This window comes from Pelmatolapia mariae, linkage group LG6 (assembly GCF_036321145.2).
Source record: "Pelmatolapia mariae isolate MD_Pm_ZW linkage group LG6, Pm_UMD_F_2, whole genome shotgun sequence".
NCBI classification, from domain to species: domain Eukaryota; kingdom Metazoa; phylum Chordata; class Actinopteri; order Cichliformes; family Cichlidae; genus Pelmatolapia; species Pelmatolapia mariae.
In genome coordinates this window covers 13,584,834-13,595,718 of record NC_086232.1, presented here as the reverse complement: position 1 = coordinate 13,595,718, position 10,885 = coordinate 13,584,834, and the positions used below count along the sequence as shown (strand labels likewise).

The 10,885-nt window shown below is 38.0% G+C and overlaps 1 long non-coding RNA gene across 1 annotated transcript; it reads left to right on the top strand.

Moving 5' to 3' along the window:
- The first annotated feature begins 2,529 nt into the window (after window positions 1-2,529).
- Window positions 2,530-10,187, top strand: LOC134628989 (uncharacterized). The gene is made up of 2 exons (XR_010094038.1): window positions 2,530-3,191; window positions 4,880-10,187. It is a non-coding gene; the product is annotated as an uncharacterized LOC134628989 (long non-coding RNA).
- The last annotated feature ends 698 nt before the right edge of the window (window positions 10,188-10,885 follow it).

The window sequence follows — 10,885 nt, the reverse complement described above, 5'->3', positions numbered from 1 at the left end:
TATTAGAGTTTCCAACCGTCCCGTAAAAAAACGGAATCGTCTCGTATTCAGAGAAAATATTGCGCGTTCGGTATTGTGGTGAAAAGGAACACAGTTTGTCCCGGACTTCAGCTACAATGAAAAAGACACAAAGCTGGAGTTATTCTGTGTCTTTGCTGCACAGCTGCCTCTTCTTCTCTCATTCTCTCCCTCTCCTGTTTCTACTTCAATCATGAAACTGATCAATGATCGGCTTTTCTCTCTTGTTTGTTTATCGCTCACTTTGCGCCAGAAAGAGGAAACCAGCGGATGTCGCGCTAAACAACAGCAGCACATTTAAGCTTGATCAGCTGTTGTTAGAATTTATTTAATATTACTTTCTAGTATCAGCTGATGTTTGCTGGAGCCACAGCTGTAAAAGCTGCTGGTCATGATATTGGTTTGGTTATCTGGTGAGAGGAAAACATGAAGATGAAACCTGGAGATGTCCTTACTGAATCATCAGAGCTGAACAGGTGATGGAGAAACAGCTTTACCTTTTCGGTGACATGAATGAGTTGAAGGGAAGTTATGAACTGTTTCTGAGAGACAAATAACACCAGGATCCTTTTCTGTGTAGCTGACAGCTGGTAACTGTGCAGGGGCGGGTCTAGCAAAGTGTTGCCAGGGAGCCAGGTAGGGCATTAACAGGGAAAGGGGGGTACAAAGAAATACATTTCTTTCTTATTCTCATTTAAAATGTCTTGCTTTTAACAAATAATTATCTGAATCTTACATCAAACGTTTTCATCTGATGTAAAATGTATAGAAATCCATTATTGTACATAGTAATTTTTTTTTTCTGAGTCCCATCATAATTTCTTCAGAAGTAGCTAAGTACTGTATATGATGCCAGTATTTTCCCACATTTTCTAGATACTGTACCAGTACTGTGTGTAAAATGCCATCAAAAAGTCAATTAAGTTTTATTCTTTCTCACCTGTCTATCTCCTTTCACTCTTTTAAAGGTTGCCATGTTAGAAAAAATATTTTGCCATGCTGTTTATTGATGTGGCAAATGAATGGTTTATGAAAATATATCTAAATCTGTCATCAGTAATCAGTAATGATCATGTCTCACCTCTAGTCTTCTGTCTTAATTTCAGGTTTTCACCATGTGTTGTAGATGGTTCAGGAGGTTAACTCGACCAAGCAGTCTACTTTCGGGTACTGTTTAGAATACCAGAATAGGGAGGATGGTGTAGGTTTAAGTTTATTAGACTGATACATATATACCAACAAGACAGTGTACATCACTGTGACAACAGCGTTTGTTTTCATTCAAAGGCTTTATGGTTTTTCCTATAATACCTGGTGGGCTGGTCTCTAGTCAAAATGCCCGGTGTAATATTTAAAGAAATTAGTTTACTGCTGAACTGTATATAACCATCATCCTTAACATTACATTAATTATCATTTCATCAAAGTGTTTATTGAAACTGCTGGCATTATGTTATAAGTTATATTATAGGGGTTATCATAATCTAATATTAACATGTTTATTACAGGTGCAGTTATAACTACTTTAAAATGATTGAGTTAATATATATATATCATAACTCATAGCCTGAGTATGTTGTTACAGTAAAATAGTAGCTGAGCAAAGGCCTGAATGTATTCAGCTTCTTGTGGTATTTGAGTTTGCTTAGTTACAGGTGATGAAAGGATGTCCAGTCCATGGGGACCTCAAAGGCCTGAGATCTTCACCATATTTGGATGGATGGGGAACTTCTGTGTCTGCAGTTATCTCTTAAAATACATGAATGTTCTGTACATGCAAATTATGTGACTGTAAACGCAAGAGGGGGCGTTACAATACCCTGATGGGATAAAAGCAATCTAGAGTGTATTTTGGGCAGAGATGTACAACTGATGTTTTGCAGTTTGCACCTCTCCACGCTGCGTGCATTCATTAAAATCAATTGTTTGACCGACCTCTTCTGGACCATCATTGTTTTACTCTCGTCCTCAATTTCGAACCCGTAACATTTGGTGCATTGGCCGAGGGTTGAGAGAGGGAGAAAGTTGGAGATTGAGACTGAGAGGGTCCAAGGTGCTCAAACAGGCAGACGCGAGTCAGTGGTCGAAGTGAGTTGACATAAGCCGGCTTATCTAAAGGTAAGGCACTACCTGTTGAATTATTTCCAAACTGTGCCAGATTGACGATTACAAAATTGAAAGTCTACTCACTGAAAATTACTGGTAAAGGTCTGTTTTGATTTTGGTGAAAATCTCATGAGAATTGAAGTTGAAGTAATGATAATGTAAGGTTAAGTGACAGTACTGATTAAAGGAAAAGCAGTTGGACTGCTACAAGGATTTAAGTAGTTGGACTACTAAATAGGAATAGGTAAAAGTAACGGAAACAGGAAAAGTTACAGTAGTTGGACTACTGAATTTAGGATATAGGTCATTTGAAATCTGTATATGGTAATACAGTCTTAATTGATTAGAAAGCTGGGCTTGGACATCAGTATAGTAGGTTTGGTGGTTTCATAGGGTGTCTTCAAAAGTAATTAAATTTCTGTAGAACGGAACTCTGGGAGTTCTAAGAAGTGCATTGCTCAGAGGTAACGCTTGCCAAGGTCAAGGACGCTTAGATCTTGTCCTCTTTTGAGGGATAGTCAGTTGGTCACTGTGGAGCCTGGGGCACTCCTGAATAACTAGTGGTTGGACCACTTTGCCGTCCGGGACGGTATTTTGCACTTTTTTGGTCGATAGAAACCGGGTTTCGGGCGTGTGACGTTACAATTATAACTTCGGGGAAGTATAGTTGGTTGCCGCTTTTAAATTATCTTAGATTATTAGTTATTTGACCACGGCCCGGGGCCGAGACTGGTTTTAATTGATTACAAAAAACTCAGGGAGTTCATCGGTTGGACCGTTAAAGTTAAATTTTTCTAAATTCGGTAGGTTGTTCGCTTTGAGGCCTTGTACATATTTGTATATTTTATAAGACGTCTCGGTGTTATAATTGGTTGTTATAATTTCTATGTTTGTATATAGGCTCTGTCTGCCACGGGTACTGCAGCAGGCTGGTTATTTTGAGAGTGTGTCTGTGAAAATGCAAATAAGGAAGCTGAGAGGTGCATAGAGGATGAGGAAGTTTATAGAGACTGCTAGACATTGCTGATGGCTGTATTTAAGACGCTGGTTTTGTTTATGACAATATTGTAAGTAAAGTTTTATTTCTTGCCATGACTGTATGACTTTTGCGGGGTTTTGAGATAGGATACATAAACTGTTGATACTTAGGACCGTTATTTGGGTTCTGAGAACTGAAATTGAATTTGCGATAATTTAATCAAACTAAGATGTTTTAGGATTTTTAGATGGGTTTTGTTTCAGTTTGAGATAATATACACAGTTACATTTGGTGTTTATCAGGTACTGTGGTTGACTTTGAGTGATACATATAGGTGTAAGTCGTTTGATGTTTGTTGGGTTAAGGAGGACTTTAGAAGATTGTAAGTGGTTTTTCGGTTAGTCAGATAATATATAAATAGTTAGATTTGACAGATTTGTTTACAGTTTGGCTTTATGTTAATATAGGTTGCAGCTGGCACAGAGGAAACACAGCACAACATCTTAAGGGTTTAAAATAATAATAAATAAATGAATGAAGTTTTTTAAGGGTTCTTGTGTGTGTTTTTAGGGATAGTTTTTTGTGGGTTTTTAGGGGGAGTGTGTGGTTGTGTGTGTCAAACGGGAGGTCTGAATACAGCTAGTGAGCTGGTGACAGACGCTGTAACATGAAAACAGAGGAATTAGAGACTAGAATGTCCTAGAAAGCAATAAAATGCAAATTAAGAAGCTGTGAACTGCTTAAACCACAGTTGGTTTCACAAGCACTGCTGCAAACATTGTTGAATGCGTGTGTTTAAGACGCCATTTATGTTTATTAGAGGGTTATAAATAAAGTTTTGAGTGCTGTAGTGGATGTATAGTAATTGACTGAGTTTTGAGTTATATATATATATATATATATGGAGTGCATTGTATATACTTAAGACTAACATATTACTTTCAGTAGTAACCTCTCTTCAGAAATAAAGGCTGTGGTGTTTTATTTTTCCAGTTATGCGTGTGCTGTGAGAAGGATTAGAGGTTTAAATTGTTATTATTTGATTTGCTCTTTCTGAGTTTGAAAACAATGCCTGTAAAATACCATTAGGAAAGCGTATTTTGAGTGATTTTAACTGTGTGAATGCTGTCAGTAGTTGATTTGAGTGACTCTGTGTGATTTGTACCAAATAGTAAATAAGTAATAATAACACTAGGGAGGTTTATAGTAGAATGAGTGAAAAGTGGGAGGTTGAGAGAAAAGGCAGTGTGTATGAGACGATTATGAGAGTATTGGGTGAATGATGTCACAAAAACTGACAAATGCAAAAAACTTGGAATATTTAAAAGGGTGTGCATGAAATAAGGGTGTATTGTTTTTAGACCAAGACTTAGTAAAACTAAAGAGGGTTTGTAAACTGTAAATATGAAAAAACAAGGGTTTGATTAATTTGTAGAAACAGGAAAGAGAAACAGGAAATACTGTGCTGCTGTGTGTGTGAGAAGAAGGTGTGTGAGTGATTGATGATGTGAGGGGAGCACCCAGAGAAATAGACAGACCTTAAATTCTAAGAAGATTAAGCGAATGCATGTTTTAAGAAAAGTAATAAAGTAATAAAATTATATTAATTACAGGTTTTAGAAAAGAGACAGACCGAGAGAAATAAATACATAAACTAACAATTACATTAATGAAGTGAAAACGCACGTACACAAACTGTTACATGTGAAATTATTGTTGGAAAGTTTAATACACACATGAAATAAAGAAAGCAGTTTACACTCCTTTAATTTCCAGAACCAGTGTGTCCCCCAGACCTGATAACACCCTTGCCCAGTTGGCCCCTGTATCAGGCGAGCATGGAAGGCTGGACAGCCCATGACGGGTAAGATCCCACCTCGAAACCCTGGGACGACCTAAGGCAAGGCGCAGTCACGATTGCTTGTACCTAAGTCCCGGAGTGACCTTGGAGTCACTGGAGGAGACGGGATTTAACAGGTAAGGCCACTGGGCACAGGCGAAGGGGAAATGCCACTAACAATGACCAGTGATGAGCCAGAGAGAGAAAACACACCCTGTCAAAAGGAGTCTGAAACACTGCAAAAGAAACATTTACGAGATCACAAAGATCACGAATAAACATTTATAAAAATCACACATACAAACAGAAAATGCACTAACCCTACAGAGATAAGCTCATGAAGAGTAATGCATAGATAGTGATTAAAACCTGCCTAAGAACACAAACATATGTAATTAAATGAGCTTGCTAATTTCATGAGTGTTAAACTAGTGTGAATGTTGAAGAAAATAAACTTAAAACACACTTGGATAAAATAGAGTTGTGGAATAACTCAAACGAAGCTGTATGACAAGGGAGTGAGTTATGGAAAAAACAAAAACAAAAGAGAAGTGATTAAAGTAGTTTAAGAAGGGTGACTTAGGAGCGCTGTTGCACTGATTGATAAAAAAACAAGTGATTAGTATAGAAAGAAAATGAAAATAATTGAATAATGTGATAAGGTTTAAACATGTATTTATCTTGTGACTGAGTATGAAAATTAGTTGGAGAGCTAATGTGAGTGATGACAGAGGAGCTTGCTGTGTGTGTGTGATTGAGGCCTTCAAGGAGGAGTAGACAGTTCAGAGGTGAAAATTTGATCAAGAGGTTTATAAATTAGTGTTGACATATTGTGAGAACGTGCTTATATGTTAGGTTGAATGTGAGTTTGGTAAAGTGCTTAAAGGGGGATATTGTGTACAAAACGGTGAAGCTTTTAAGTTTTGGGTGTGTTCTATGGGTGAAATTTAAGATTGTTGAAGATTTTTGAGGTTGTTGTTTTATTTTTTAAAGAGGGAGTTTTAATAAACATGGACATGTTTAAGGGGTTTTGTAACAGTGCACTTATAAAGAAAAACCTGTCAGGTGATTTTGTTTTGTACTTTGATGAGCTAATACTCAGCTCTCTTTTTTCTCATTTTTGTTCTAAGCAGGCCTGCAAAAGACAACAATGAATAACGGCGTCGACAATAGTCTCAGGAAAACAAAAAGTAAGGTGACCTTTTCCGAATTACAATGGGTCAGATTGTGGGTCCCTGTCTCAGAGGATTGCAGCGAGACAATCCAGTCCAAAAGTATAAAGAACTATTCTCCTAGAAACGAGTAAAAAGAAAATAAATGATTATATAAATACACTGAGTTTGCTGAAAGTGGAAAATCTGATTATTCGTGCGGAAGTCTACCAATACCCGATGTTAATGCGTGTGAGTGAATGTGTGGGTGAATGGACGGATCGGGCAGACCATAGGTTGGACCGACTGGACACTGACAAAAGACTGGACTAAGGTTGGACACATGACTGATAATTGTTATGTTTTAAGTTTTGTTTTATAACACAGGTTGGATCATAAGTGGAGAAAGTGAGTATAAAAGGTGATGTTCTGGTTAACACACAGGTTTTTGTTTATAGGACGTTTCAAGGATGCAGGCTGTGGATGGAGCCAAGAAGGGATTTTGACATGATGATTAATTTGATTTCATTCCTTAAACACAGGTTTGAAGGCCCGGAGCATCTATACCTAATATGATATGATTAACCTTTTCTTTTAATTCCCTAACCTGAGTGAAGGATTTTGAGTTTGTAACACATGAGATGTGTCACAAAAAGGGGGGTCTTAATATATGCGATTAGCTACATGAAATGTGCTCTTTTAGGGTTAATGAGCAAATGTCTACGTGACCTTTACCTAATAACCTTTGTGATGATAAACTTGTTTACCGACTTGCTCTCTTGTAGAACATACAGACTTAGGAAAGGGGAACTTCAGCTCTGAGTTTTGAGAATAACTCTGTTAAGTTGACAGGAAACATGTCGGAATAGCCATATAGGGCAAATGTGTTAGCTTGTAATTAAATGTGGGACTTGAAAAGAGGAAGCAAATTTGGTACAGGACGTACTTGAGATGATCAGATGAGAGAAGGAGAAGGTCAGGAATACTTTAAAGTAAGATTGAGAAATTAAATGGGGTAAAAGGGGGTGTAGCTTCAGGGCAGCTCACAGCCCGGCGTAAACGCAAGGTGCTGTCACACAGCTTAAGTTATTTGGTTGATTTATTTTATGACAAAATAATAAGGAAATATTAAAATATACCACACGTTGAGGAGATCTCTTTTGTTATATTTTAGTGTTTAACATGGAAGATGCCTCTCTGGAGCTTCTCTCCTGATGCTACTCCACCAAAAGACGCTTATCCATAGAGACTATGTCAGCTCCCAAACAGACAACAACAAACCAAGACTAGCAAAAAACAATCTGAATATAAATAATAACAAATAAAGAATAATACAGAATCCAAATATGAACGAAAGAATAAAATAGTGAAATGTGGATTATTAAATATTAAGTCTCTCTGTTAAAAGAAGTGTCTGTTAGCTGACGCCGAGCGGTCGCAGCAGATGGCTGCCCGTACCTGAGCATGGTTCTGCTGGAGGTTTCTTCCTGTTAAAAGGGAGTTTTTCCTTAACACTGTTGCCAAAGTGCTGGCTCAATAGGGGGTCACAAGATTGGTGGGTTTTTCTCTGTATATATGAAGCACCTTGAGGCAATTTTTGTTGTGATTTGGCGCTATATAAATAAAATTAAATGGGAATGTATTGAAGTAAACTTAAATGTCATAAACTAGGAATTAGTTCATTTCTCAGGGGAGAAAAGAAAACAAAAAAAAAAAAAAAAAAAAACGGGGACTGGTGTTAGGAACAAAAGCTATATTTTTAATATGAATCTGGTTATGATCTTGTTTTATGTACTTTAATAATGAAGGCTGGCTTGTAGAGCAAGGCCACCTTTTACTCACAAACAAGTGCTCAGCCAGACTGAAAAACAGGAAGTTTTAGTGCACAAGGCATATTAATAAATATAGACACAAAAAGAGGAACTCCCCATATAAACAACGTTCAAAACTGTGTGAAGTATAAAGTACCGAAATAACACTATATAAGTCACAGCTGATGATTCTAATGTTAGAGAGCTCTTGCAACTGGCGTCTGAGCTGTGCAGAGGTCGCTCTTAAGACAGGTACTTATGTAGGTTAACATAAGGTTGAGTCCAACAGAAGCAAGGCACCCTAAATGTGCACAGCATGCAGCAGGGGTGGCCAAAATAATATAGGAAACAGCACATGTAGGGAGAGAACACCCACTAAAAGTTCTGACTACACATAGTGTGGTGGCTTATGTGAACTTGCAGGCGTTCACTATGACATCATTAGCACAACAGAGACTGAGTAAAGTTTTAGATGCTCGAAATCTGACACTTACTCATGAAGAAATCAATATGGCAGATTTAATGGGATTAGGAGGACCTAATTACTGTACTAAGAAAGCAGAACTTGAAGGGAAAGTCAGGGAAGATTTAAAAACAGGATCTGTTGGGATTGGGGATTTAGAGATTTTTATTGCTACTATATAATGTGCCTTATGATGACTGCATTAATAACAGGTTGTACAGTATAATTTTAATAGTATTGAATATGTTTGTGATAACAGTGATGTCTCTATTTGCAGGTTGAGTTAAGACACAATGCATAACTGTGCTTGTTTAGAGTTCATGTTCCGTCCAAAAGGGTCTTAAGCTTCACTGGTGAGAGTGTCCAGGTGATACATGTTGAGGGAAGATGAGAACATAGCAGGTTAATTGCATGCACGCTTACAAACACACATGATTTAAATATAGGCCAGGCCGAAGGTCTGGACTTTATGTAGCTTTTAAATTTACAGCTCCTAACTTGCAGGAATGGTGTGGACTGTAATGAATGAATGCAAAACATGATTACAGACACAAACATGTTATGGATTTATTTTGTAGGGTAAAGGTGGAACACATGGTGCTTTGTTTCTGCTTAGCAACTACTGAGTCGGGTGAAACAAAATGTTGTAGATAATAGAAACTTGTCTAACTGGTATGAACAGTAACTTTTGCATGTTATGTATATGCTTGAAGCAAAAAGAGGCGTAAATGATGATAGAAAATTTTGAAGTGTGTTTTCTAGCGGACATTTAGGCTGACATAGGGATGGTGTATATTTTACCCGGGGTGTTTTTAAATAGAACTAAAAGCGTTGCTCACACACATAAAGAGTATTGAGATTAGGTAAAGTTAATATAATGGATAGAGCCCAGAACATGATGTTGTGAACCAACTTTGAATAATGACAGGAACCTTAGATGAACACAGTAGGTTAGTAAGGTGTAGCAGAGAGAGGCTGTTTGTTTTTTATCCCTTACAGGAGAAGATTTCCACTAGAGAGGGACCCAGAAAAGGAGCAGGGACCACTTAAGCATGAAGTGTTTTCAAGTGGGAGCTGGTGTTTTAGTACTGGACCACCTAGAGGACATGAGGTGGTTGTCTGATTTGCTGAGTCAGAGGACGGCTAGAGAGGGTCAGAGTGGGTCGAGGAGTGACCCAAGGAAATGGTGTGGTGATGTCTCTGGAGAGACATCAAGAGAGGGAATTGTAATATTTAAAGAAATTAGTTTACTGCTGAACTGTATATAACCATCATCCTTAACATTACATTAATTATCATTTCATCAAAGTGTTTATTGAAACTGCTGGCATTATGTTATAAGTTATATTATAGGGGTTATCATAATCTAATATTAACATGTTTATTACAGGTGCAGTTATAACTACTTTAAAATGATTGAGTTAATATATATATATCATAACTCATAGCCTGAGTATGTTGTTACAGTAAAATAGTAGCTGAGCAAAGGCCTGAATGTATTCAGCTTCTTGTGGTATTTGAGTTTGCTTAGTTACAGGTGATGAAAGGATGTCCAGTCCATGGGGACCTCAAAGGCCTGAGATCTTCACCATATTTGGATGGATGGGGAACTTCTGTGTCTGCAGTTATCTCTTAAAATACATGAATGTTCTGTACATGCAAATTATGTGACTGTAAACGCAAGAGGGGGCGTTACAATACCCTGATGGGATAAAAGCAATCTAGAGTGTATTTTGGGCAGAGATGTACAACTGATGTTTTGCAGTTTGCACCTCTCCACGCTGCGTGCATTCATTAAAATCAATTGTTTGACCGACCTCTTCTGGACCATCATTGTTTTACTCTCGTCCTCAATTTCGAACCCGTAACACCGGGCCGATGGGTTTTTTTTTTTTTTGTCCCAGTCCAGCCCTGACTGTGACATGTTGTGTGGAAAAAGCACAATTGCGAGGGATGGTCTCCCCATTTTTTTTTTTTTTTTTTTTTTTTTTTTTTTTCTTTCTATCTCTTTGTTTAAATGTGGTGTTCAAACTGGGCCCACAGGGTCTTCGAGGGTCTCTGCTAAATAAATGTCCCCTCTGTTCTTGACCTGATTCTCTCTTTAATCATACTCTGCTTGATAATGCAGGCTATTTGTTCTATACAGTCAGACTTCGTTGAAACCGTAACACTGATCTTATTCATTCTTGGGGGATCCTGTTCTAACGCCTATCACGGCAGGGACACCCAGGTATATAAGAGTCCATGAACTCTGGTGTTTATTGGTATAAGCAGAGGAGGTACAGGTGTTTGTGCCTATAAACATAAACCAGAGGCTCCTTCATTTTTCCAGTGTAGATCTGGAGGCGACTCTGCTGGCACCAGTTAACAAAGTCCTCGGTCAGTCCTCTGGACTCCCTGTCATCTCCATCAGCAATGAGACCAACAACTGCTGAGTCATCAGCGAGCTTGTGCAGGAAGCAGAGTTGTAGGAGAAGTCTGTGGTGTATATGGTGAAAGCAAATGGAGCCAGAACTG